Source organism: Theropithecus gelada, chromosome 12, assembly GCF_003255815.1.
Source record: "Theropithecus gelada isolate Dixy chromosome 12, Tgel_1.0, whole genome shotgun sequence".
Taxonomy (NCBI): domain Eukaryota; kingdom Metazoa; phylum Chordata; class Mammalia; order Primates; family Cercopithecidae; genus Theropithecus; species Theropithecus gelada.
In genome coordinates, this window is record NC_037680.1 from 100,299,585 (window position 1) to 100,312,483 (window position 12,899).

The window sequence follows — 12,899 nt, forward strand, 5'->3', positions numbered from 1 at the left end:
ATCTCAATGGCACCAGTTCATTCACTGACATCCTGAGCTAAGATTGTCTTAAATTTTAACAAAGCCCTGGCTAGCTGCTCTGAGTTTGACCTAATTTCCTGTCCAGCAGCTAGTTCTGTGTGACCAGTTCAAATAATCAGTATCAACACAGCCTTAGAAAACTTGGCAATTATTCTTAAAATGTTGAGTTAGTTCAGTATAGGTCTCAAAAGCCCTCAAGAAAGTCATCCTGGCCAGGCTAATTCATTTATGTGGAACGAAACTTTTTTGGCAAGAACCAGAAGCTACAGTTCTTCCAGAGTCAACGTCTTGCCTGGAAATATCTTCAATCATCCAAAAGACATGCAAAATCTCATTCAAAATCTCCAAGTAGATGTGAGATGCCAGGAGGCTGTTGCTGGGATGGATAGGCTCCACTAGGCTCAAGATGTGGGTAGAACAATAAGCCATTGTGGGCTATTGAATTTCTGCCTATCTTATGAGACTATGATGAATACCTCTCACTTATTGAGTTCTGTTACGGCCCAAGCACTGTATTTGGAACCTAATTTAATCCTCCTGACAACTGTAACAAGTAGGTATTTCATCTCCATTTTACAGATGAAGAAACTAAAGCTCAGAAATAAGTAAGTTGCCCACTATTTTCTGACTCATAATTGGTAGAGCTAGAATTTGAATTTAAGTCCTTTCTGTGGTATTTCTACAACAAAAACTATGATTCAGACACTGCTAGAGATGGAAATACAGAAATAAATATGGGATGAATTTAATCATTAAAGACCCAAGTCCAGAATTGAGTTTCTTTGACAAAAATCCCCAGTTGTCCAGTTGCTTTTCCTGGTCTAAGAAAAGCATAGGCATAGGCCTGGATTTCTATTTGGTGCAGCACCAATGGAAAACAAGAATAAACAGTAGATCACGGCCTTGATGCAATGGGGCATACATCTTCCAAATAAGAGAGCAGTTGTTGAATTAGGAAAATTCTATTCACCAGCCTGTTTTTTCAAAATCAGACTCCCCAAACATATTTTTTAACTTTTAAGTTCAGGGGTACATGTGCAGGTTTGTTACATAGGTAAACTTGTGTCATGGGAGTTTTTCATCACCCAGGTATTAAGCCTACTACCCATTAGTTATTTCTCCTGATCCTCTCCCTCCTCCCACCATCCACACTCTGATAGGCTGTGTCGTTCCCCTCTTTGTGTCCATGTATTCTCATCGTTTAGCTCCCACTTACAAGTGAGAGCATACGGTATTTTGTTTTCTTTTCCCGCATTAGTTTGCTAAAGATAATGGCCTCCACCACTATCCATGTCCCTGCAAAGGACATGATCTCATTGTTTTTATGGCTGCATAGTATTCTATGATGTATATGTGCCACATTTTCTTTTCTTTCTTTTTTGAGACAGTCTCACTCTGTGACCCAGGTTGGAGTGCAGTGGTGGCATCTCAGCTCACTGCAAGCTCTGCCTCCCAGGTTCATGCCATTCTCCTGCCTCAGCCTCCCGAGTAGCTGGGACTACAGGCACCCGCCACCACGCCCAGCTAATTTTCTTTTGTATTTTTAGTAGAGACGGTGTTTCACCATGTTAGCCAGGATGGTCTCGATCTCCTGACCTCGTGATCCCTCTGTCTCGGCCTCCCAAAGTGCTGGGATTACAGGCATGAGCCACCACACCCGGCCTATATGCAATATTTTCTTTATCCAGTCTGTAATTGATAGGCATTTAGGTTGATTCCACATCTTTGCTATTGTGAATAGTGCTGCAATGAATGTACACATGCATGTGTCTTTATAATAGAACAATTTACATTCCTTTGGGTATATAACCAGTAATGGGATTGCTGGGTTGAATGGTAGTTTACATCTTTGAGGAATCGCCACTCTGTCTTCCACAATGGCTGAACTAATTTACACTCCCACCAACAGTGTATAAGCATTCCTTTTTCTCCACAACATTGCCAATATCTGTTATTTTTTGTTTTTATAGATTTTCCAGTGTGTTATATTTAACATATTTCCAAAAGTTATTAAATTTTTGCCAATAGTTATTTGTTCTAAAGGGAGCTATTTCTCAAATAGAAATCTATTTGGAGAAGAATTTAAAATGATATATATATATATACACACACACACACACGTATATGTACACACACATGTATATATCTGAATAGTTTATTGATGTAAAATATTTTAGAGCATGTATAAAACATTAAAATAACCTATAAATCTTTGCATCACTGAGCCTGTTTCAAGGAATGATTTAAACATGCCTTACAAAATTTTAATTTTCCTGTTAGGACTAAATTGCCAACTATCATGGCCGCCAAGAAATGAATCTCTATATTGTGAACGTTTTCAAAATAATTATGTACTGTCTATAATAATGGATTTTTACAAAATTAGCTTGCATCCTCACCAGGGTACTGTTAATTTCAAGTTAATCATTCACAATTTAACTCTAAGTAATTAGAACAGATGAGTTTGTTTTTATGATGGGATTTTCTTAAATCTTGGTCATTTTATTCTTTGTTATTCAATTTCACATTTTATCTAGACAAGATTTTGATTTCTATCATTCATACAAGCAATCCTCTACCTTAGTAATCTTTTCATTTGAAACTTCTCCCTCTTACACTTCATTACATTTCTCATTTTGTTTCAATTTACGTAAAAGCAATTGAGATCCAGAAAACCAATATGTCTTGTTTCTCCTTTTTCTCCTGTCTGCTTCTTCCCTGTCTCTAACTGCCTCCCTGCCTGCCTTTTCCTCCCATGGAAGACCAGACTCTCACAGAGGAGTCCAGGTGCAGCACGCTTAAGCTGAGGTCCTCCAGCATTCGCCTGACTGTGGCCAGCAAGGAGGGTGTAGTGTCCACCCTGGCCCCTCAGGGTCTTGGCTGCTTGTCCTTGCTCAGTCCTCACTGGCCTGCCTTCCTTCTCTTCTTGTTACATTTTTTTTTTCCTTTATACTCCTTGTTTACTCTTTACCACCTTTACCTTTTACTTCCAAAATTTAAATTCCATTCTTAGTTGTAGTACGCTTTACTAACAAATGACTGTTTCTTTAACTCAGTGTCAAAGAAGAGTGAAATACGTTTCCACTTCCCTTGCAAAGGCAGGGCCTGCCAAACTGCTGTTTGGAGAACACACAAGTCAGAAACAGGGTATATTTTATTTAATAATGTGACTGCACAGTTTCCCAGACAAAATCCACTAGGTTCTAGGAGGTAGAAACTGTTTTCTATTATTGTACCCTCATGCCAAAAATATGTTTGTGAATCGAGTTGAATTAAAGTTTTCTCATTCCTACTACCAAAGCTTCACACATTTCCTCTTGGAGTTTTTTAATCCTCTTACAGCAGCATCCTTATGCAAATGCACTGACTTTATTCATTTGCGTTGCATGCACTGCTAGTAAATTAAGTTTAGGTTTTTTTAAGGAATATTTTCCTCCACTACAGGAGCATTCTGTATTTTTCTAACTTTTGCTTCATTTTGTAAAATATTTTCCAAGTATTTGAGTAAAAGTATAGCACATACAAAGAAAATTGAGCTATTCTTAATTCCAGTATTTGTTTATTCTTTGTAATATTTTTGCTCTGCATATCAAGGAACCACATTACTGACAGCCCTAGGTGGACTAGATAACATTTAAGGCTCTTTCTACCCTTTGACCTCTTTACCCTGTGAAATGGGAGTCTGCTGTGAAATTTTTATTATTTGTCTAGTAGGTATTAAAATATGATTTTTCTCATAAACCCTCAATAAGAATTGTATAAACCGAATAAACACAGCCTCCTCTCTTCATTGACTTTGGATTCTTGGAACCACCTGGTACTTGGAAGAAAAGCAAGTAGCATTTTCTTAATCTAATACCATGAATGTTTGGGCATCTGCTCCCTCAATGGATTTCGAGAGAAGGAAGTTTGTGCACTGGAAGTTAATTACTTAGCTTAAAACAACACTGAATGTCTCAATCTTTCAGATTCTCCTGGCATAATTGTTTTGTGAATCAATGTTTTCAGCATTTACATGCCAATATTTTTATAACGAATTTTTTTTTTTTTTTTTGGCTTGGAAATCTTCCATCTACACTCTCTTACCCCTCCTTTTAATCAGAAGCCCAGAGAGATGTAAGAAAGTCTTCAAGGTTAAAGTGCAGCATCTTTATGGTTAAGTTTAGCATTTTGTGTCCAGGGCTCCCACAGATTCACCAGATGACTTTTCACAGTTCACTTAGCCTTTGTAGGAATTCTGGAGTGCTTTCTATATTGGCAAAATGAATATATCACTTCTGGAGGTAGGGCACTTGCATATATAATATGATGTGGGGAACTGAGAAAAGGCTCCTTAACCCAGAACTTTCTCCCCCAAATCCAGCCAGCCTGTCTGTATTCTACATCACAGATGGTTTGGGGTTTTTTTAGAATTTTTGGTACAGGGTCCTTAGGAGCTCCGTTGTAAGGGATAATTCATTAATCAGTTATTACCTCCTTAGCAGGAATTAGCACACAAATCAAATCATCTCACTACTTTGACAATGAAGAAAGGACACAGGTCCTGTATACTACAGGGGCATGATTAAAAGCATGTATTGGAGTCGTGATTCTCAAAGGGTGGTCCCAGGTTAGCAATATCAGCACCACTCGGCAATCTGTTAGCAACACACATTCTCAGACCCCACCCAGAAGGGTTCATTTAGCATAAAACCAAATATAAATGTAAATACATTTGACCTTTCCCCACAGCCTTCCTAGAGACTGGCTCACCAGCCCATTATTTGCTCCCGATTTGGAAATGCTACTGATGTTTGCAAAGAATATCTCTTCCTGGCTTTATAGAGATTTCAAATTGATTCTTGCATAAATACAGATGGGTTTATCTGAGTACAAATTAGCTCATAGATTGCTATGATTGGAAGGATATATAAAATGTCATCCACTTTAACCTGGCTCATTGCTTGCATCTGCTCTGTCAAATTCCTAACAAACAGCCTTGCAGCATATAATATTAAGGTTCCTTAAATACCTCCAAATAAATAGCAACTCATTACCTCCCAATGCTCCCTATTCCACCTTTGGGCAAATTTATTCTCAAGTTTTGTGGGTATTTCCCCCCTTGTATTGGGCTGAAATATGATCCCCTGTGGCTTCACCATGGATCTGAGTTCTGCCCTGGAAGGCTATGTGGAGCAAGTCTTGGTCATCTTTTCTGTCGCCAGAACCAGGCCGCCCCAGCCAGTTTGCTTTTTCTAAATGAAACAGTTCTATTAAATTTTCTCCATAATTCATGGTGCTGGTCCTCAGCTCCAAAGCACAGTCTTTGGCCTAATTCAACATAAGACTTGAAAACAGCATCTAGCTCAGAGTGGCTATCCTTCATCCCAGTCCCCTTGCCTAGAAAGTTCTCCTCAACCCCTCCACGCTGCCCGCTTTTGCCCAGTCAACATCTTGTTTGTGAGGAAGCTCATTTCCTTAGGAGAATTTGATCTGAGTTTCCTGACTCGGCCAGTTCTCTCTAGAATATTTTCTCATGGAACCAAATATTTCTCTTGGTTAGTAGTTAGTATAGTTGCAATATATTATAGCATTTTTATTTGTGGGATTCTTAGATTACTGTCTTCCCAAATGACTTTAATGTCTTTGAGGACATAAAGAAGTCTAGGATGTAAGTCCATTATACCCAAAACCCAGCCAAACCAATGCTTAAAAATAATAACATTTACAGACCTGAGTTTCAGCACACACACACAAAAATAATAATAATAATAATAATAATAACATCTAAAAATAAGCATATCAAGATCCAAACTGACCACATTTCCTTCTAATCCCTTACCTCCTTCTCAAAGTTCTCTCCTAACTGATTCTAGTCTCATCCCTCCAGTTCAATCATGGAACTATTATCTCCTTGGCTTATTCTTGTACCTTATCCTTCTCCACTGTCTCACCCCTTTATTTCCCCAACCATTGCCAATTCTTCCCAGTTGCCCCTTTCCGGTTTATCCATTTTCATAGCCTCTTAGCATTCTCTTATGTTTGGCCATTCAAAAAATCTCTCCCCAGACTTTCAAGTGTCTATCACTAATCTCCTTTCATACATGCCTTTCTATTTCCAGGAAGTTAGGTGTTGGCACCTTAAGGGAAATAATATCTACTTCTAATTTGAAATAGCACTCAGGAACTACTGCTGACTGAATAACTAATGGGAAATGACAATGGGAAAAAATGAACGACAATGGGAAAAAAAAGCAATCAATGTCTATTAAATGCCTAAGTACAAGCCAAGGGGCTCCATCTTTTCAAATACCATAGCAAATTATCTTTCAACATTTTTCCATCGTGAGCCTCCCCTGCTCAACTGGTGCCAACTGGATTAACTTTCCATAGTTCAAGGTCTTCCACTGATTTTTTTATGCTCCCTCATACTTCTCCATTCCCACCCTCCCTAGATTTTTGGCTAGTACTATAATCTTCTCAACCAGAAGATATACTTAATCTTCTCAGTCCATCTTTATCTGCATCATTCTCCTTGCCTTGAAAATGTTCTTCCTCTCTTCCCCACCATTTTGATTCTTTTAAAAAGTTTTACTTGAGACTGGTATAGTGGCTTATACCTATAATCCCAATGCTTTGGGAGGCTAAAGTGGGAGGATTGTTTGAGGCCAAGAGTTCAAGACTAGCCTGGGCAACACAGTAATACTCTATCCTCCATCTCTACAATTTTTTTTTTAATTAGCTGGGTGTAGTGCTGCATGCCTGTAGGCCCATGTACCACCAGCTGAACCTGAGTGGCTGAGGCAGGAGGATCACTTGAGCCCAGGAGTTCAAGATTGTAGTTAGCCATGATCATGCCACTGCCACTGCACTCCAGCCTATCTCCAAAGAAAGAAAAAAAGAAAGAAAGAAAAGAAAAGAAAAGAAAAACAAAGTTTTACTATATGTATCTTCTCAGTAACACTTTCCTTAATGAACCTTTACCCTTTGCATGCAGTTACCCCATTATCAGAGTACAGGTTTTTAACCGGAAGTCCCTTGAATCCTATGAGATTAAAGGCACGTGTTTATGTAAATGTGATCATGTGCTTTTTGTTGCAGGAAGCTTCAGGGCTATAAAGAAGTTCTCAAGTGAATCTATGACCTTGAGATTTTGTTGTAACTCTTAGTAATAGTCACCAAATAGTTCTGGCTCCCCTTCCTCCTGGGCTTATGATAGAATTGCACCGCCTGAACTCTTGTGATTGAGTGGCACCATGTGACAACTTCTAGTCAATAAGCTTAGAGTTGAATGACATGTCCCAGGGCACTTGCTCTCACCATAGATGCGGGCAAGTTTTGAGGTGGTGGTTGCTCACACAGCTTCCTCTGTGATTGGCTGCAATGTGCAGAGTTACCTTCCAGACCTTTCATGAACAGGTAAGGTGAGAAAATAAAGAAATAAAGTTGTTTAAGCCATTGATTTTGAGACACTGTTATCACACATAACCTAGCCCAGCTTGATTGATATAACTATTGAACACGACTGGTTTGGAATATTGTTATAGCATGAATGTTGACAGATTTTTAGTTAAAATCTTACCCAAAGAAAGGAGATAAGATCAGTTGACAGTGAGAAGCTTGTCCTGCTTTCCCCTGGGTGTTCATGTACTCCAAGGGGCCAATCAGATGCATCTGTTTCCCAGAGTATGAAAAGCATATCCATAACACTATTGGAATTTTTCTGCCAAGCATAGACATGGCATTAAGTAGCATTAGGTTCTATAGTTGTCTGAAATGTATTCCTTGTGCAATTCTCCTAGTTACACAAAAAAGAAACTATCAGTTGGAGGCTAGCATGAACACCTTTCTGATGCTTGAAAATCCTCCTTTTTGGCCTTAGACTCTGAGCTTTCTGCAGGCTGCAGGATCTAACCAGAAATTTATTAACATCTTTATAGTTGTATTGAATTTATGGTTTGAATTTCTTTCCATTTATATAGGCAATAAAATTTTCAAGTTGAGGAAGTGATGTAAACCTTCTTTGATTTAGGCTTAACAAGATGTTCAATATTGAAAAAAATTAAGTAAATAGTAGTACGAATAATGCTTAGAGATAACAAAGTAATACTTTAAAAAAGACTAATTTTTTTTGGAAATTTTCTACTATCTTGTAGTTCAATCTTGGGCGAGGCCTAATCCCCATTTTGGAGTCCAAAACTCTTGATTGTATATTCTCGCCTCTCTCTTCTTCCTGTCTCCAAGGGTTCTAAAGTTTCACGGAGCAGGCAGCGCACCGTGTAATTACAGGCAGCTCACACCTATAATCCTAGCAGTTTGGGAGGCCGAGGCAGGAGGATCACTTGAGCTCAGGAGTTGAAGACCAGCCTGGGCAATGTAGAGATACCCCATTTCTGCAAAAAATTTTTAAAAATTAGCCAGGTATGGTGGCACACAACTGTAGTCCCAGCTACTCAGGAGGCTGAGGGGGAAGGACCATTTGAGCCCAGGATGTTGAGGCTGCAGTAAACTGTGATTATGCCACTGAACTCCAGCCTGGACAACAGAGTAAGACCCTGTCTCAAAAAAAAAAAAAAAAAATTCAGTGACCAGAAACTTTGTGTGTGTGTTTTAACACTTTAGTTCCACAGCAAAACTCGCCTCAGAACATATTCAATAGGCAGGAGTTATGTACAGCAGAAGGTAGAAAACTGGGCTTGGGTCTGCTGTGCGGCCTTAGGCAAATTACTTAACCTCCCTGGGCCTCGGTTTGTTCATTTGTCAAATGAGGGTAACATTACCTAGGCTGAGGCCTCAGAGAGTTGCCGCAAGGATTCAATTATATAATAGTTGTAGAAAACGCGTTGGAAGGTCTGAGGCACTCTGCAGATGCCTTCCCTGATTATTATTCAGCTCCCAGTCCCTGGGAATTCACTGAAACAGGGCTTGCCATGCCTGAATTTTAACATTGTAACCAACCTAAAAAAATAAGAATTTCCTTTATACTGATGTGATTAGAACTGATTTCTGAACGGCGTCGCAAAGCAAGTCATTTGCAGCCTCTCCTCCATTAGACTGAAAAAGAAACGAAACGCAAGTGTTTGCGTAACTGCTAGAAGCCTGTTTCTCTGTCAAGCCGGCGGAGGTGGAGTTTCTTCTGGGAGGCTGCTTCTGGCTCCCTTGACTTCAGCAGGGCTTGGCGTCAGACGGAAGGATTTTAAGTCAAAACACACATGGCTATAGGGAATACGATGAGTCATGTTCCGCCCGGGCTGAGCGGCTCCGGGGAATCAGCCGCAATAATGAATGAGAATGAACGCCTCCTCCAGGCCTGCGCCACCGCCTCCTCAGCCCAAGGCCAGGTTCACGGTTTTAATCATCAGTGTCTCCGCACAGCCCCGCTTGGAGGGGCACGGCGGGAGCAGTTTGCACATTACACATTCATAGAGGCGCAGCCACTCATTACAGTCATCCTCAGGCTCTGCCCTAATGAGACTCAGGAACAAGGCTTTAAATGTCACGATGCTTTTGTGTCTTTTCCTGATGGAAGAACTACACGATGATGCTGGTGATGCAGCCGGTTTCAGAGGAACCAGGGCGGGGGCCTCACACGCAAACCCCGAAATGACGACCATCTCCAAGGCCCCCAGACGTCTTAGAGGGTTCTGAGTGAATGAGCCCCTTCAGATTCCCTTTGGGGTATTTATTTCCGGACCTCAACCCTAACATCTCTAAACTGTTTGCATCTGTCTGGCTAGCATCCACCAGCTGAAGTAGGACTTGGGTCTTTTAACAATAACAAGGAGATTAAAATCCTGGGGGTTTTTTTCCCTACAATGGTGAATCCCTTTCTTCTAAACTCGGCTTCATTACTCTTTATTTTAGCCAAAAGTCAAGAAGCATCCATGTATTAAAAGAGACAGAGAGTCAGTTAATGGGCACATTCTGGTGCCAAACTGCCTGGGTTTGCACCTGCCTCTTCCTCTTCCTAGCTGTGGAGCCTCAAGCTATTTATTTATTGTCTTCATGCCTCTGCTCTCTCCTCTATAAAACAGAAATCATAATAGCAGGTACCTCACAGGGTTTTGTGTGACTTCAGTCAGAACAATAAGCATTCAATAAATATAGTGCTATTATCATTAAGACATATTTATTGAACTTTTACTTTCCCCAAGACTTACATCAGGCACCAACAATACAAAGCAAATAAAATTCAAGGGCTGTTCATGTGGAAACTAGTGAGGAAAATATCTATACACATTGCATAGGCTGTTTTGCATTCCTATAAAGGAAGACCCGAGACTGCGTAATTTATAAAGAAAAGAGGTTTAATTGTCTCCCGGTTCTGCAGGCTGTGCAAGCATGGTACCAACACCTGCTTAGCTTCTGGTGAGGACCTCAGGAAGCTTACAGTCCTGGTGGAAGGCAAAGTAAGTGCAGGCATGTCACATGGCAGGAGTGGGAGCAGGTTTGGGCAGTCAGACTTTTAAATAAGCAGATCTCACATGAACTGAGGGAGAACTCACTTGTTACCAAGGGGATGGTGCTAAACCGTTCACAACGGATCCACCTCCATGATTCAGTCCCCCTGGCCTCAACTCCAACATTGGGGATTACATCACTACATGAGATTTGGATGGGGACAAACATCTAAACCATATCACACATCATAGCAGGCTGTGATAAATGGGAAGACAAGGGACCAGTGGCTGGAGAGAGACCATGATTAGTGTTGCATAGGAGGGCTGGAGATTTTAGATAGCAGGGAACCTTTGAACTTGAGTGTCTAAGATGGACAGAAACTGACCAGGAAAAGATTGGAAGCAGCTGAGTGTGGTGGCTCATGCCTGTAATCCCAGCACTTTTGGAGACTGAGGCAAGAGGATTCCTTGAGCCAAGGAGTTCAAAACCAGCCTGGGCATCATGTAGAGATCCCATCGCTACAAAAATTAATAATAATAAAAATTAACCAGATGTGGCGGCATGCATCTGTAGTCCCTGCTACTCAGGAGGCTGAGGCAGGAGGATCACTTGAACCCAGAAGATTGAGGCTGCAGTGAGCCATGTTCACAGCACTGCACTCCAGCCTGCAGCCTGGGCAATTGAGCAAGATCCTGTCTCAAAGTAAAACAAAGAAAGAATAGAAGCATTTGCTTCATCTCAATCTCTCAGCAAGTCTGCAGCTTTACACAGAGCTTTCTTCACTTGTCCAAAGAGAAGAGCAGGCTGATCCTGGACCCTGAACATGACCCACAGGATATGTGGATGTTTTAGAGCCTTATCTCTGTGTCTGGGTCCTGTCCCCACACCTGTGCTGCTCCAGAAGACACTACATGCTCCAGGAGTTTACTATGTCTCTTGCATCTGAAGATAACAAATCAAGTGAAAGAAGGGGTCTTCTTTTTTTAAGAGAGAGAGAGAGAGAAAGGGATCAAACACTTGCCAGAGGCCAAGACATTCTTTGTTTTTAGGATATTCCTGATCTTGGGGCTTTGGAATTAAGTTCTCATAGCTTTCATCAAGTAGTCACCATAGGACACTCAGCTAATGACCTTTCAGAATTTCTTGGATGAAGAAAGATAAAGTGGCAAAACGAAGGGTATGTGATCATGAGAATAGCTGATGTTTATTAAGCCGACTATACGTCACACCGTTTACAATTACTATATCTTTACACTTAACCTATTGGGAATATTACATGTTGAACTATGTTAACTTGCCATTTTTCAATTTAGAAAATGATCGAATATAGCAAGTTCATGTGGTTCGAGCTAATATCATTACCATTCTGGTGATGGGGAAACTGCAGCTTAGAGAGGGTCATGAATAGACGCAAGTGAACTGTGGTCAGATGATCTGGGTTTGATTTCTGGTGACACCACTTAATAACAGTTTCTACCCTCATAAGGATGTTGGGGGGCAGTGGTTGTTAAATTGGATATGCTAATAAATAAGTGCCTAGCACGTTTTGAGATTGCAACATTCTTTTTTCTATACCAACTGGCCCTTGATCAAAGGAGAGGAAAAAATAAGTAGACTAATCCCCATTCCCAGGCAGTCAGAGGGTTAGGGGTGGGTGCTGGGCCTCCTGGTATCCTGCGTTGACTACCAGGCCTGGCCCTGTTGTCCCTAGCTCCCAAGATCTGGTAAGACAGAAGCTTTTAAATGATCAGACTCTGAAAAGGAAGATTCAGTGATGAGTAGAACATAGAGCAGTGACTGGGTTTGAAATCAGGAAACTGGGGACAGAGGTCCTTTGTTGAGTTTCTGGAGACTTGGGATGACACTCTCAGTTTTGCTTGAAGGGATCTCTAAGAAGGCAACTAAAACTACTGGGGTGGAGCATAAGAGAAACAGAGACAAAAGAGAAACTGTCAAGAGTATCCATTGGTTGTATCATTGATCACCATTTCCTAGGAGCCATGGAAATGGGAAGGCTTTCCAAGAGGCCCTCAAAAAGCTTCCTCTACTGCTGCCTTCTCTTTGCTACCCTGGGGGCTAGCTACAAAGCAGAGCCAGGCACCAGGTTAGTGGTGCTAGACAGTTACAGGAAATACCAACCCCTCATCAGTATTAAGATTCCGGCTTCCCCTTATAGTCTCACTCTTTTATTCTACTCAAAACCATGATTAGTTGAGTGAAATAAATTTAAACTTGAGAATTTGGCAATCATCTTTTAAATAAGTGGAATCCCCATTGAACAAAACTAAATCCAACTGGGTATTGCTGGAACCAATTCTGTAAGTTGGGTCTTACACAGAGTACATGGTGAATGTGTTCTCCCTTCCAGCCTCCTACCTGCACCATGAATCTTCCATGGAAACAATTATCTCCTTCAAGAACCAGCATGACTTGCTGGGCACAGTGGCTCACGCCTGTAACCCATCACTTTGTGAGGCCAAGGTGCCCAGATCACGAGG